General features: G+C 31.8%; 2 long non-coding RNA genes across 3 annotated transcripts; one reads left to right on the top strand and one right to left on the bottom strand.

Annotated features, from left to right (window-relative positions):
- Nucleotides 1-351: 351 nt before the first annotated feature.
- On the top strand, nt 352-1887 carry LOC114381873. The gene is made up of 2 exons (XR_003660108.1): nt 352-592; nt 1424-1887. It is a non-coding gene; the product is annotated as an uncharacterized LOC114381873 (long non-coding RNA).
- Nucleotides 1888-4559: 2672 nt separating this feature from the next.
- LOC114381872 lies at nt 4560-7665 on the bottom strand. Of its 2 annotated transcripts, none has more exons than XR_003660106.1 (4): nt 7344-7665; nt 5514-5641; nt 5109-5314; nt 4560-5025 (listed from the first exon to the last, which is right to left on the bottom strand). It is a non-coding gene; the product is annotated as an uncharacterized LOC114381872 (long non-coding RNA). The 2 variants fall into 2 exon arrangements; XR_003660107.1 differs by having other exon boundaries at nt 7462-7665.
- Between the last annotated feature and the right edge of the window lie 8032 nt (nt 7666-15697).

Raw genomic sequence — 15697 nt, 5'->3', positions numbered from 1 at the left:
ATTTTAATCTTCATATTATGGATGTTTATATGCTTCTATGTTTGATGCTTTTAAGATTGTGTTTCCGTTTCCATGAAAGTTGTGGAATTTATTATCGGCACATACTTTTGCAGACAGGAAATTTTTTATATAATAGAATTATCAAAATCCAAAGTTCCTTACACTACTAAAAATATAGTTTTTAACATCGTTGGGACAATTACTAAAAATATAGTTTTTAACATCGCTGGGACAACAATAGTTGTAGCAAAACGGTCTTCAAATGTTGTTCGGTGGTAGTTTTGTAATATACGGGACACGCTGACTACGATTTTGTCTAAAACTGACATAAAACCATTCAAAACACGCCGGTTTCGGTTAAACCGGTCGTTGATAGGACGAGAATAAAGAAGATTTTCAATAACTGTGGTCATATTTAGTGGTATAAAATGAAAACCTTAGTGTGAAGAACACTCTCACATTGTCATAACCTGTAGAATCCACCCGTACCTGCCTTGCCCTTACCTGTAGAATCCACTCTCGTGTTGTGCTGCTGTGCTCTCGTTAGCATTGTCCCGGCACCCCCAGGCGTGAACCTCCACCACTGTAGAAGGTATGAACAAACCCCTAATCTCTTTTTTTCCTTGGGGCTTTGTCGACTAGCTAGTAACTGTATCAAATTACTTTGGGTCTTATATTATGATTTTCTCATTTTCAGCAATTACCTATTAGCCAAATTTAAGTGGATAACCTAGTTTGTAGAGAAGAATGACTGCTTTTTTAGTAGTTTTTAATATATCGCTTAAACATTAGAAACTAAATATGAAGTTAGCCAATCAACTTGACTAATGACGAAATATAGGAGAAGCAAATTGACTAAACGAAATCTCACATAACTTAATTGTTGAACTTATAGGTTTATAGGAATCAATCTGAGTCACTGCCATCACCACATTCTTGTTTTCGATAGTGAGCATTGTTTGAGCTATGCACCTTTTTTCTGAGACTTGTCTGCTAATTAAAGCATGGGTTTTGTCTGCAACTTCATAATCAATTTCAATGTATTTCTATTTTGTGCTTTTCCTTATTAGTATCCATGTTCAAGCTTAAATTTCTAAATTACAGCAGCTACGTACGTATATTCTCTTAGATTCAACAACTACATCTGATCTTTTTACTTAAAAACTTCAAATTTAATTCAACATAATGTGCAAATTCATGTCACAAAGTTCAAGTACATTTGTCATTGTCACCTCATGCACCCTTTTGTAATTCTTGATATCTTTATTTTATTTATACTCAATTTAGAAGTTCGAAACACCCTCATAGCATGCCAGTATATATCTAGTATATGATAATTATGCATTGTGTACCTTTATCTTCATCCTCGATCTCTTAGATGATATCTTCTTTTGATGCTTTCTTCTTTGTTCTTTTTCTTCAGCAATTTCCCGTGAAAGTAAATGCAGCTCAACAGGAATATTAATGGTAGGCATCACTAAGAATTAAATGGAGAAACCATAATATGACAAGGATTATAAGAAATTCATTTTTACTATAGTACACGTCTCCATAGACTGTAGAGTGTAGATAGAACAATAATGGTGGTAACCTTTCATCCAAAATGGCCATAAGTGACAAGGAATAAGGTGTAGGAAGAAACATGCAAAGTTTTATACAATGTTAAAATTCTGCATGTATTTTTTTTGTTTGTGGTTTAATTTTCCTCTGTTGCTTAGTATACAAATTAAAATTTGGGATTGCTATGTGTATCTTTTTACTAGAATCCGTGGAAAAGGTGCCTTTTTGAATGGGAATCCCATAAAAGGTGTGAGGTGTGTCATCTGTTCTTTATTGTTTGAATGATTATTGTTAATTTAAATGTTATGCTTATGCATTCAAATTTCACAGTATCGTCACAAAATGAACTAATCAGCTCTCTTCTTGCAACTGAGGTAAGTCAAACCTGTTATAGTTTACTATGTGAAATCTATTTTTCTTTTCATATCTTTTTTTGCATCAATGAAGGGTATTTCCCTCCATCTTCTTATTGTGCACTTGTGTTGATAACACATAGAACTGAAAAATATACTTTGCTGCAAAATATCAATGTGTGGAATGGCCTTCTAAGTGAGAGCGCTTCTTTCAGTTTATCAAGTTAGCTACATATAAACCCACCCAGCGAATAGTAATAAACCTTGTTTATGTCACGTGTTAGGTTGGTCTAACATCCAATTATGACACTGTGCATAATTCATGGCCATTGCTGCTGAACCCATTTAAATCATAATACTCTGAAGTATCTCTATTTCCACAAAAAATATTATACTAAAAAAAATGTTAATGTATCAAATTATTTGTATGTCTGTAATTTGCCCGTATCAAATTATTTGCTTATAGGGACTGGAAAAGTGTTAGTTTCAGAGGTTGTCTCAATGTATGATATATAACAACATTTGTATAAAATGCAACGAAATGTTAAAAATGTTATCAAATAGATTTTCAGTAAAAATGCACAAAGCTTAGTAGAAATAAATCCATCAACGACATAAAAAAGAACCAAACTATCTTGATGGAAAACGGAAGAATTTCAGTAGTAGCCAATAAGTAAAAATGATTTTGATATCTCATTAAACAAATGACAACACAATTTGTTAATTAAATTTGAGAAAAAAGTACTAGAACAATATAATTTCATTTATAGCAACAAAGGAGTAACAAAAGACAAGTATGCCAAGAGGTTTTACTAATCTCATACACTCCTTCTCCATTTGTTCACGGGAAAGAGGAAAATTCAGTGCAACTCTTGATAATGTACTACCACTAGTACATGTATTATATGAACCGTATTTATTGCTCTCTTTTAATAACTTTGTTTCTATCAAATAAAAATAATAATTCAATAATAACACTGATAGGAGATTGTATAAGAACTGAAATACCATCAAATTCAAGGAGGAAATCACCATTTTAGGAAAAACAAATCAACCAATGGAAAAACATACTAGAAAAGAAATGCATAGATAAGATGTAAAAATCATAGCTGACACACAGATTATGCCCTTCCTAGCCTAAGCTACCAACTTACTGCCAAAATTTTGTTTTGACTTGCCATTATTCCCCATCATTGTTTATTTCACCAACCAAAATTACTAACCTATTTCAACTTGCTTTGATCCAGTTACAATATAACCTTCCACACCATGGGCAATATCCATTTCATCATGCTAAAAAAACAATATATTAAATTATCAGCCAAGGAAATGAGGGCATAAGTAGAGATAAAACACTAATAAAAATGGAGGATTGGTAAAGAAAAAACAATTAACCTTTCCAATACATGTTTATATGTTAAGGTTTTTAAGTTTCTGATATTAAAATTCTACTTCATTAGTAACTATATTATCTAAACCTCCATATCCCTCAACCACAAACTATTTAAGCACAACCCATCATATCACATACCACATTCAAATGAAGAGTATCTCAAATATAATGTTCAGTGCTCACATAATAGATTTTCTTATACCTGAGCATTAGCCTTAGAAGTAGATTTGCCTTTGGATGAACCTGAACTTGCTTTCTTGTACCTCTCAATAGATGCTTTGACAGTGAAATAGGAATAGATTATTAACGATTTATGTTTAATAAATAGCTTTTAGTAGTTGAGAAAATTTCTTTTAGCATTAGTAATGATATTGTTTACCTTTCCTCTTTTTCAATATGAATCACATGATGTGTAGTAGCACAAGAACGTGCATCAATGTCTTCATTTATAATTGGAATTGACATGCTGAACATATTTGGAATAGTTACTCCTGGGAAACTATTTTGTAATTGATTCAAAACAAATTTGAAACCACCAAACATTTTGTTTCTAATTTCCTCAACTTTTTCTTGTAGCTTTATTTGTATTTCCTCTTGCAATTTTTCTTGTATGCTTTTTGTCTCTGCCTGACCATTTTTCTCCACTTCCTCAATTACTTTTTGAGTTTCAAGTTAAGATTGAGTTTCCCAAAAATTTGATGGCACAACCCCCTTTCCATATGTGTGCACATGGCTAGGACTATCTTTTCTAAAGACTTGAGATCTTAAGTTGTGCCTCGGTCTACTATTTCTGGATGTAAAGTTGTTGCCTCTTCTAGCTCTGACTATATTAGAAATTAGAACCATAATTAAGTCTGAACAAAAGTTATAAAAAGTAATAACATGATAAACATACAATAATTTTTTTTACTGCCTCATTCTTAGGCTTATGCGTTAGAATGTACATTTCCACTCGAGATGGATCTCTTCTATTTGGGTTCTTTGTTGTCTATTCACACATAAACAATAAGATAAGTAAAATATATAAGGTTCAGAACATTTCAACAAAAGTTTTTGATCCTGTGGTATGAACACTAGTGTGTAGTGCTCTAGTAACTTTGTTCTTCTTGCTATGATCATTTAAAAGAAATATTTTATATGTGAGCATAATTAGAAAGATAATCATAAATGAAGTAAATGAAATCACATAAAAATATATTTAAATCACTGAAGCTAAGACAGATTTCTAGAATTTAACAAGAATTCTCCATTACTCAAGAGGAACATTGGGCGGTCCATTCTTTATATTAGCATCCTCAGTCATGTTTAGCTTAAAATACTTTTTCATTAATCTACATTTATGAGTCCTCCAACTTAAAATATAGTTTCCAAAACCCATTTTTTGACACATTCTTCAATGTCAAACTTTGACTGCACCAAAAATACAAGGAAATGAATACTTAGCACAATTAGGGGGAAAACATAATTTAGAAGAAAAAAATACAGTGACTATTTGCCACATATCATCCCAATTTGGTTTTAGTGTTTTCCAATTTGTGTATGTCATGGGAGCCAAATGTGCATTCCTAGCTAGTATCCCCAAATAACTACTCAACTTAGCACAAAAGCAACCAACTAGTTAACCAAGTGCATTCAATCTAACTTGTAATCATTATCCATAGATTAAGCCATTGGTTTTGAGGCATCTTGTTCAGACCTCTTTTCTTCTTCCTACTGAACCTACAATAAAGTATTACAAAATTTAGACTTACTCTATTTTTCCAAGAAAAAATTCATATTTCAAAACCATGTAAATTACTCACTATTATTGTCCAACTTAGGTGATAAAGGTACTTGGCAAGGGCTTGATGCATTTTCCTCTAACTCACCAAGAATTTGTTCCATAGACCCACTTGGCCATGAGACCTTGTGTTTCTTCGATAGTTGAGGAGCAAAAGATGATTGAGAAGAACTTAAGCCATTGGTTTTGAGGCATCTCTTAGGACTTTTTTTTGCTTCAGACTAGAACCTACAATAAAGTAATAAAAAATTTAGACTTGCTCTACTTTTCAAAAATAAAATAAAATAAACCATCCAACAATAAAAATACTCAATTAATATTGGTAAATACACCAAGCACAGGAAGCAAACAGCCCCAAACCCATAGTAGTCAACCAATCATATTCTATGAAAAACATTAGTATTTCAAAACCATGTAAATTACTCACCATTGTTGTTCAACTTATGTGAAAAAGGTGCTTGGCAAGGGCTTGATGGATTTTCCTCTAACTCACCAAGAATTTCTTCCATAGACCCACTTGGCCATGAGACCTTGTGTTTCATGCTTGCCATAATACTATAATAACGAAATTTAAGCCTAATCGTTAAAGAACATGCACAATTAATTTGTAAGGACTAATGTACATTAGACTTCATGCATAAAATAGCAAAGTTCAAGTAAGAGTTAAAAAAAGAGCAAGAAATTTCTATGCAAAGAATTTTATATTGTACATTTTTTTAGGAACAAAGTACAGGAAACACTTTTAAAGAAAAAATACATGAAATTGTTATTTCTCTATCAGTAAAATCAACCATGTTGAGATCTTTCTCTTATTTCTTGATGATCTAATACACATGTGTCAATTTTTGTTCCAAGTATATCATCCCTAACCCAATTGACGTCTTCATTCTCATGAGAATATTGATCAAGTATAAGACTTCTTAATTGAGCTGTTGTGTGCTTTTCCATTTCACCATTCTCAAAGTCACCATATATATCAAACAAGTCTCTTGGAATGGTACTAGTAACAACATGCCAATCATCAGTTGGATCTTTTGTGCTATACAAATGTTATACTTGAGTAGCAAATGCAAAGGGGTCATTTTGAAAAATCAACTTTCCGATATTTACAAGGGTAAATCCAAATCCATCTTCTTTGCTTCTAAACCAATCATATTCAAATAGCACAAATTTGGAATGCCCGTATTAATCTAACTAAAGTATGTCTTTCAGAACTCCATAGTAGGCAACATCTTCTACTTCACAATTTTCATCTTTCTTATTTTTAAACTTGACTATAGATGAAGTGACCATAACTCCAATATTTTGTGTTTTCCTTTCACAAGCTTTCAATGGTTAACATATAACCATTAATCTTGTGAGATGAAAATTTTCCAACAACAATGTTAGGCCTTCTAGACAACCACTTAATTTCTTCACTTGCAACCATATTGTACTGGTCCACCAATTCTAGCTTCATATGCTAGATGTATAGACAAATGCATCGTTAGAACAAAGAAAGAGGGAGGTAAGGTCTTTTCCAATTCATAAAGAATTAATGCAATTTCATCATCCAAGCACTTAAACTCCTCAACCTCAAAAACTTTGGAGCATAAAATCTTGAAGAAAGAACTAAAGTTGATTAACACTCTTGCAACTTCCTTTGGTAAAGTCCTTATTGCTATTTTGAGCAAGTCTTGCACCAAGAATTTTATATTGTTCAAGCTGAACACATCTAGAAATATTAGAACCATAATTTTCAGGAAGCTTGACACCTTTCAAATCACTTGTATGCAACATGACTTTGAAAATCATCCTCCACGTTTTTTTTCTTTTTAATCCAATCTATAACACTTGCACACTGAGCTTTATACATCTTTTTAATCCAATCCAATTATATCTATTTTTTTAGTTCCTATAATAAGTTATTAGATGGTGAAAATATAATTCTATCTACTTAATACATTGGTTTAATGAATCCTATAACATATTAGGGAATTAGTAAAGTTACAAAGAAAGCAGGGGAAAACATTGACAAAAACAAAAGAGCTTCATACTTACATTGTCAACTAAACCACTTAGGATTAAGGTATCCATGAGACTAAGTGTTTGTTCACCATAATATGGTTAGGAGAGAAGCAAGTACATTGTATTCACAACAAAAACGCAATAACTTGTATGAAACAATCACTTCAATGCAAATTCTTATATATATACAAAATCACTTCAAAGCAATCGAGAAAAACAGATTGGAATCAAGATGTGATTGAAATTTCACCTGATTGAAATCCAGACCTAACAAAGGGAGTAAGAGAGAAACTCGAGAGTGTTTGCAACTTGAGATTTAAAAAAGCAACAAACGCTACGAGAGAGTGAACAAGAGAGTCAAATTACACCTTGAGATTGAACGTTGTTGAGAGAGATCGAACGATGCCGTAAGAGGGATTGAAAGCGAGTGACCTTGTGACAGAGATCGAGAGTGATGGTGTCATGAGAGTGATCGAGAGCGAATGACACTGTCGTGGGAGAGATCAAGAGTGACACACTGATAGCTGTTGTGGGAGAGGTCGAGAGGGAGGCTCACTGCTCACACACTTCGTCTCGTCAATCGTTATTTTTTTTTTATAAAACTAAAAACCTAATTAAGTATAAAAAAGGTAGTTAAGTAAAAAATATAGTAATAATTAATTAGTAGAAATAATAAAAAAAAAGTGCAAGAGATGTAAATAAGTATTATTCATGATAAAAAAATGTAGCGAAAAAATATAAATAAAGTAAATTAGTAATATTTATTGTTAAAATTTAAAAAAAATATAAGCAAATGAATTAGTAACGTTTTATTAAAAATGTTACAAAAAATTATCATTTAAGTAAATTGGTACCGTTTTTACCACAGTAAAAATATGTTAGAAAATGTCAAAAATAAAAAATTATTTTTATTATAATTTAATTTATTTCTTGTATTTTTATCAAGTGTAATTAGAAAGATAATTAATAAAATAAATTGTTAATTCAGTTAAATATAATCATGTCTTTGGCAATATATCAAATGTTGACCAATACCCTTAATGCTAGTATCTTTTATGATAAATGCCTCTTTGTGACCAATACCCATAATTACAAAAATGTGTTTGTAAGTTATAATGATAAAACTTCAAAAACCATTTTTTCTTCAAATATTCAAGTGTCTTTTATATATGATCAGTGCTTAATTTTTTTTATTAGCAAACATCATTTTTGGCATGTCATTGATTGATTGCTTGATATATGAAATTATCAGCTTGTAGATAAAGAAAACTTAGTTAAACTATTAAAGTTCCATGCTAATGAAGTAACATCACACACTGACATGGTACCGACTACTTTTGATTGAGATTCTTTGTATAATTTAGTAGTATATTTGAAGGATTGGTATGTTAGGAATGTGTTCACAATAAGTCTATTGTATGTAAAGTAAAAATGAGTAAAGGTAAAAGAAGAAGGATTAGTTGATGCAATGAATAATGACCATGTGGTTTGAACAGGAATCAAGTGTTAAGCAGCAACACAATGGTGTCACTTGGAAATATAATTTATCCAAATATATTATTGGTGTTGTTGTTTTATCATGTGTAATTACAAAGTAACTTACCTTGTCTATCGATACACATTCCAGCTCAAACCAATTCAAATCACCTTCGATTGCTTGAGTCCGTAAAGCAACTGACAAACTTAATGTCTCATATGTACATACCAGTGTTCACTACTAAAAAAAAGGGTTTTTACGACGATCGAAAACAACATACGTCTTTGAAGCTAACGTCGACGGTTCTAGGAACACCGTCTTAGAAAAATGCTATTTTCTAAGACGATGCTTATGTGAACACCGTCTTAGAATGTAATTTAATTTTACCTACATCATTGTGTTCTCCATCTCTCACCATTGATTCTATGCTTGCCTGGTAAGATACAACACTCTAACATTAGAATATATTTAAATTAACTAACTATTAATCCAACACTAATGCCAGAAAATAATGAATGACTATATATATTGCCATGTCCAACAAGTCTACAATAGCCAAATATATTTGTTGCTAAGCAATTAAATTTTAACAAAGATCACATACAAACTAACACAAATTGCAAATCAATTATAATCTTTAATTAAAGAAAAAACGGGCAGCAAGGGATACTCTAGTAATTAAATCATGCAGAAAAATATTGTTTTAATAAATAAATGTTACCAAAATTATAAATGTTACAAAAATGTTACTAAAATGTGAGGGAGGCAGAGGATTATGAGATCCAAATAAAAGGCTACTTTGGGTAACATTTATTTAAAAATGTTACTAAATTTTTTATTTAATAATCAATAATAACACTTGTTTTAATAAATGTTAGAAAAAATAAATTTAATTAGCAATGACAACATTTTTACAAGTGCTACCTCTTATGTTAGGAAGAACATTTTCTCGTGACAGAATATTCTAGAGGGAAAGGAGAGAGAGAGAGAATCTAAGCACAGAAGGAGAATATATTCATATATCCCTCTCACGGGTTTGAACTTGGCTTTTATACATGCAGTTAGTTACGTAACAGCTAACTAACAATCCTAACAGCCTGTGGCATGACTACATCACTGCCACTAAGCTTCTAGAATGATCCCTCAACTTCCTTCGTGCTGCTATACCTCCCGAGAATCTGTTAAGCTTGAAGCTCATAGTCCTTCAAGTGCCCAGGAATGTTGCTCCTTCTTTTGGGCCTCGTAACCTGATGTTCGAAGTTACTATTCGTAACATTCCCGCGATCTTCAATTAGCACCTTGTCCTCAAGGTGATATTGTTCCTTGAGGCCTTCCCACTCTTCCCATGATGTTTCATCTGGATGCAAGCCTTGCCATTGCACTAGAACCATGTGTGTAAGCCCCTGGTCTGTTGGAACCATTTTTTGACCTAGAATGGCTAAAGGTGTCGTGAGTGGTTGATTGTCCACAGCTCCGGCAGGAAGTGTTTCTGCTTTCACCGACTCAGTCGAGCCCACGAAGGGCTTAAAGAGTGAGCAATGGAACACCGGGTGAATGCGAGAGTGTTCCGGTAGTTCCAGCTTGTATGCTACGGGGCCCATTCTCTCAATAATCCTAAAGGGTCCATAAAAACGCCTCGAGAGTTTAGACTGACCCGGTCCGGCCACCGTGGTTTGACGATAAGGTCTCAACTTGACCAGGACCCATTCATTTACCTGAAACTCATGGTCCCTGCGACGTCCATCTGCGATGTCCTTCATGCGAGCTTGCGCCTTCTGCAATTTCCGGCGAAGTAGATTGAACATTTCCTCCCTCTGACTAAGTAAGTCATCCACTGCAGGTACCGTGGAAGTGCCGGTAAGATATTGTGGAAAACTCGGAGGTTTGCGGCTGAACGTGACTTCGAAGGGTGTTACCCCCGTGGAGGAGTGGACGGACGTGTTATACGACCACTCCGCCCACAGCAAGAAGCGCCCCCACGAGCTGGGTTTTCGATGTACAAACGCTCGTAAATACTACTCCACCACTCGATTTGCAACTTCAGTCTGTCCATCCGTTTAAGGATGATATGCAGAACTCATTCGGAGTTTGGTTCCACTTAAAGAGAACAAGGATTGCCAGAACTTGCTCATGAAAAGCGGGTCACGATCTGAGGTGATGCTGCGAGGCATCCCATGCAATTTGCCCACCATCTCCATGAATGATTGAGCCACCATCTGTGATGTGTGATGAGAGGGGAGCATTCCTAGGTGTACTCCTTTAGAGAAACGGTCCACAATGACCAAGATACATGTGTAACTACGATACGCCGGGAGGCCTACGATGAAATCCATCGAAAGGTCCTCCCATGGCCGTGATGTTACCGGAAGCGGACATAGAAGGAGCAGTCCTGGGGTAACCATATACGACCATGATAAAGAATGAGGTCTTGAGCTAGTGAATGATCAGGATATGCGTGAGGTTCAGCGGTCATCTTCCTTCTTAATTCCCTGAACTCGGGATTTGCCTGCAACTCCCTTCGCAAATCTTCGAGGAAGACGAAGTGAGGGACTGAGATAATGAATAATGAAGCAGTTGTTGATGCTCCTGACCGAGAAAGTGCTTCATGATAGTAACTTCTTAAATGTTGCAAAATGTCTATTGTGTAGTAGTGCTTGTCTGTTTTACTATTGTATTTGAGTGATCCAACAAAAATGTACAAAATGTTTTGTGCTATCATGAAGCATGTGGATGGATTAGTGCAAAGCTATTCAATTATGAATATATAACTACATTAAATACTCAATAAAGAATCTTATTGTTCATAATAATCTTACTACGGCTTGAATATTATCTCTAAAAGAAAATAATTGTAGTTTATAAAAATAAAAGTAATAACTGAAAATAAAAATAAAAAAGACAAAATAAGATGGCGATGTGACACATTTTATAGATTGCAAATGCATAAACCGGATTGTGCCTATATAGCTATAAAGTACATAGATCCAGAATAAAATGTCAATATAACTATTTTATTATCATAACATCTAATAAAAGGGAAGCATGTGTGTAGCTTAAGCCATTCCAGTGCTACATTTTCACTAGGGAAGACTTGATATTCCTAAATCAGCAGCGTATCAAAAATATTTAATCCTAATGAATAATATGAAAACTACAGCACACACTTGGAGCTTTCATGCTACAGACTCAATAGGCCAATGTTCCCTTCGAAATGGGGTAATTCTCAGAAGTACACGAAAGAAACAAGTCCAGCATGATGAAAACAGATAACTATAGTGCATTGTCTGACAGGTAGACTAGGACAAGTAGCTCGACATAGTGTTGCATGTGCACAAAACAAAACATTATGTTTCTTTTGAAAGATTTGGGGGGGGGGCGGGGGGGGGGGGGGGCCAATGTTATATATTTAATATTAAGTATTGAATAAAAAACAAATATATTTAATATCTTGAAAATATAAAAACATTCATCATTTACTATAAAAAAGTAATAGAGGGATTTGTAAGAGGATTTAGAATTATTCTTTTGGGGGTAAAAAAAATAAACAAAGGCATGCACGTTTCATTATTATGAATGGAAACAGACACAAGAAGCGGCCAGAAAACAATACCAAACATGACCAAGACAGGACTTACTGTAAGTACACCATAGAAGGAATGGAGTGGAAATGAGGGATCCTTTGGTCTGGTTTGCAAAGGAAGTAGGAATGAAAGTCATTCAATTTACTAGAGGAGGAATGCTAGTGACACATTCAAGATTTTGTTAAAAATTATCAATTTAAGTGGATTTTACTTCTAATTAGTGATAGAGAAAGTGTTATCAAGAAAATAATAATTAGAGAAACTCTTGTTAGCATTATTCAATTTACTATTATAGAACAAATTAATGAAGCTATTAAACTATTTTGAAAATAGAAAATCATTATTTGTTTTCAAGATAAAAAATACTTCCTTCGATATTGAATACAAGAAAAAAATTACAATAATTAAAAAAATTAGTTAGCATTATTTAATTGTAATTAAAAATTAATTTGTTTCATAAACTACCCTTCATTAAAATTTGATATAAAAAATAGTTATTGAAAATAAAATTTCATTTAAATGAAAACTTAAATATGTTTTTGTTACCTAAGATATATCTTTTTTTAAGATTTCAACTTTTTCAATATTTTTTTTTTCCTGACTGACGTTTTCAATTTTTTGACTGTGGTACATGTCGTTAGTACCTGTTAAGTGATTATGTTTTCAACAACATATCTTGTATAATTTTTTATTGTTGTTAGCGTCGGCTTAGTGTAAGCCACAGTAAATCTCATATTTGAAGTTAGGGCTAACTTAACAACAACAATAAAAAATTAAGCAAAGCCTATTATTGGTTGACATGATAGTTATGTGATAACGATGATGGGATACTTCATCTGTCACCATTAAGAGAATACTGATGATGTCAAAGCCCAAAAAAATGTCATGAAGGAAAATAAAAAGAAAATATTGAATAAGTTACGATTAGAAAAAAAATATATCTCATGTAAAAAAATATATTTAAATCTTAAATGAATGATATTTAAAATATAGTTTCATTAAATAAGATATAATTAATTAAAATTTATTTATATTTAAAATTGCTACATAAGAATTCTTTCTTCTTACATTAAAGATCGAAGAAAGTATTATTAATTTATTGTGTTTTTGAAATTGTTAAGGTAGTTATGAAATTTTTGTTAACATGAATCACTAAATATATAGGATCTGTATGGATAAATGTGAAATTAAATTAATTCTTGATAAATCTATTTTTTCAAATTGGAAGATATAGGACTATGGATGCTAATTTAATAATTATTTTTCAAATTTATTATAATAATACACTTTTATATTGAATATTTTTTATACATACTAGATAAGTCAATTTCTTGCACTGAGACTTGATTTATAAAATATTATTGAAAATATTATTAGATCATCCATAATGGCATATATACAATTGGTTCTTAGATTATTTTTTCGGGTCTCATATTAGCACATCAATATAAAGAAATCTACCAACTCTTTATTCAAACAATAAACTTACTAAGAACTTTAATTTGATTTCACATGTTTATAATTATATTTATATATATTTGCTTTAAAATAGTAATTTATTTGTATTTTAATTTTGAAATAATAAATATGCCAAAATAATATATAAAGAATGTCTTTCTATTCAAATTATTGCTTTACATTTTTTAAATAGAAAAAATCAGTCTCACGACTATTTTAACTCTCTCAAACGTTAAGAGCATCTTGTCACTGTTATTTGTGATGCAACCACAAGTAGATTTTTAAGTTTTTGTGTGTCTCACTACTAAATTACTAAATTAAGAGATAAAATCATTTAGTGTGAAATGAGACCCATCAAATTTAGTGACAAGTGTGTTAGAAATAAAATGTTGCTAGCATTATTGTTCAATTTACTATTATAAGACAAATTAATGAAACTATTAAACTCAAGTGTTCAAATGAAAAATAAGTCAATTAACATTGTTAAGAAATTTAAACATTTTTCTTTGAGTAAATAGTATTTTTAACAACTTGTGTAGTATCGTCATTCAATTGCATCGAAATAAGTTAATTATCTTAAAAGTTATATCAATAATTTTTTTTAATTAGTTGATAATAAACCAATGATACATAGAAATTATACTCTTTTTCTTTTCATTTAAATCTTAAAATTATATAGTACAATTTGATTAGGATACAAATGGAATGAAGGTGAAAGTTTTTTTTTTAATAATTTTATCTTTTATTTAGTTAAAAAATTTGGAGAAAGAGGAGAGAGCAAATAACACCAAAATATTAGAGAGAAGGCAAAAATTGCATGACATGAGAGCCTCCCCCTCTCCTTCACTCCATGTTTTTCTCTACAAGCATGTATAAAAAGTATACACATCACTAAATAAACTAGCTATGTAGAATTTCAAACTCACCAAACTGGATCCAAGATTTTGTTTGAGAAAACCTTGTCATTCCTTGCTCTCCAAATTCATTTGAACATATGGAACCCTTTATTTTTTTTTCTTAAAGTCAGAGAAACTACACAAAACTATATAGTGTTGTTCATTTCCACCATGATGGTATTTGTAAGTAACAGAGTATCAATCTCATTGACAGTACGCACTATATATAAACTACTTTAGTGTCCGTTTTTCAAGAAAAGATGAGATCTCCAAACCTTGATGCAAAGAAGAAATGTTTTCTTTCTCAATTTCATGCATCTGAATTCGTTTGAGGTAGTTGCTAAATTAAATATGTTAAAATTTTAAGAGATCCTTATAAAATATCAATAACCATTAAAAGTATATTACGCTAGATTTTCAAGAAGAATTTTAAGAATATTTGAATCCATAATGATCGATCAAACAAACGAAGCGAACTCTAAATCCGTAGGTAATTTCTTATCTATGCGCTCTTCTTAGAATATATTATGAAATGGCATAGAAACAACAGATAATCGACTAATAGCATAACCGGAGGTTTCATGGTTCTTCCTTAACTGAAATTTTTTTATTCTTCAATAGGACAATAGGACCTTCCTAACTCTTCAAAGGAGAAGAAGCGAAACTATGTGTGATGGTTCGATATATTGAGGATCATAGCTTTCTTAAAGTGTGTTAACCCTAATGGGTTCACTTAATTTGATCACATAAAATAAAACTTACTAATAATAAATAATTAATATAATTGTCTAATAATATTAACTCACATTAATTATTCAAATAAAAAATTTCAACAAAAATAAACTACTGTTCAAAACCCAAATGATTGAAGACACGTTCCATTTTAATTATATATCCGTATATACTTGTTTCTTAAGCATTCAAAACACTCACTATCTTATCAAGTATCAATTCAAGAAACTTCCCAATATAAACAGTAAAAAAAAAGAGAAAGAAAACGGCTTAAGAATTGAAACTTCCTCTTCTACTTCTATAAAACGAATGTAACAAGTAGAGAAATAGAATCAACACACTCATGACTCATTTTTACCCTCATGTGTATTTTCTTTTAGAGATAATTTGTTCACGAGACAGTTAAATACTAAAAGTGGATCATCTCTATCAAGTCATAGCAAAGATTTTTGAACCTTAC

The sequence above is a fragment of the Glycine soja genome, chromosome 13, assembly GCF_004193775.1.
Source record: "Glycine soja cultivar W05 chromosome 13, ASM419377v2, whole genome shotgun sequence".
Classification (NCBI taxonomy): domain Eukaryota; kingdom Viridiplantae; phylum Streptophyta; class Magnoliopsida; order Fabales; family Fabaceae; genus Glycine; species Glycine soja.
This window is presented reverse-complemented; position numbering and strand designations above follow the sequence as displayed.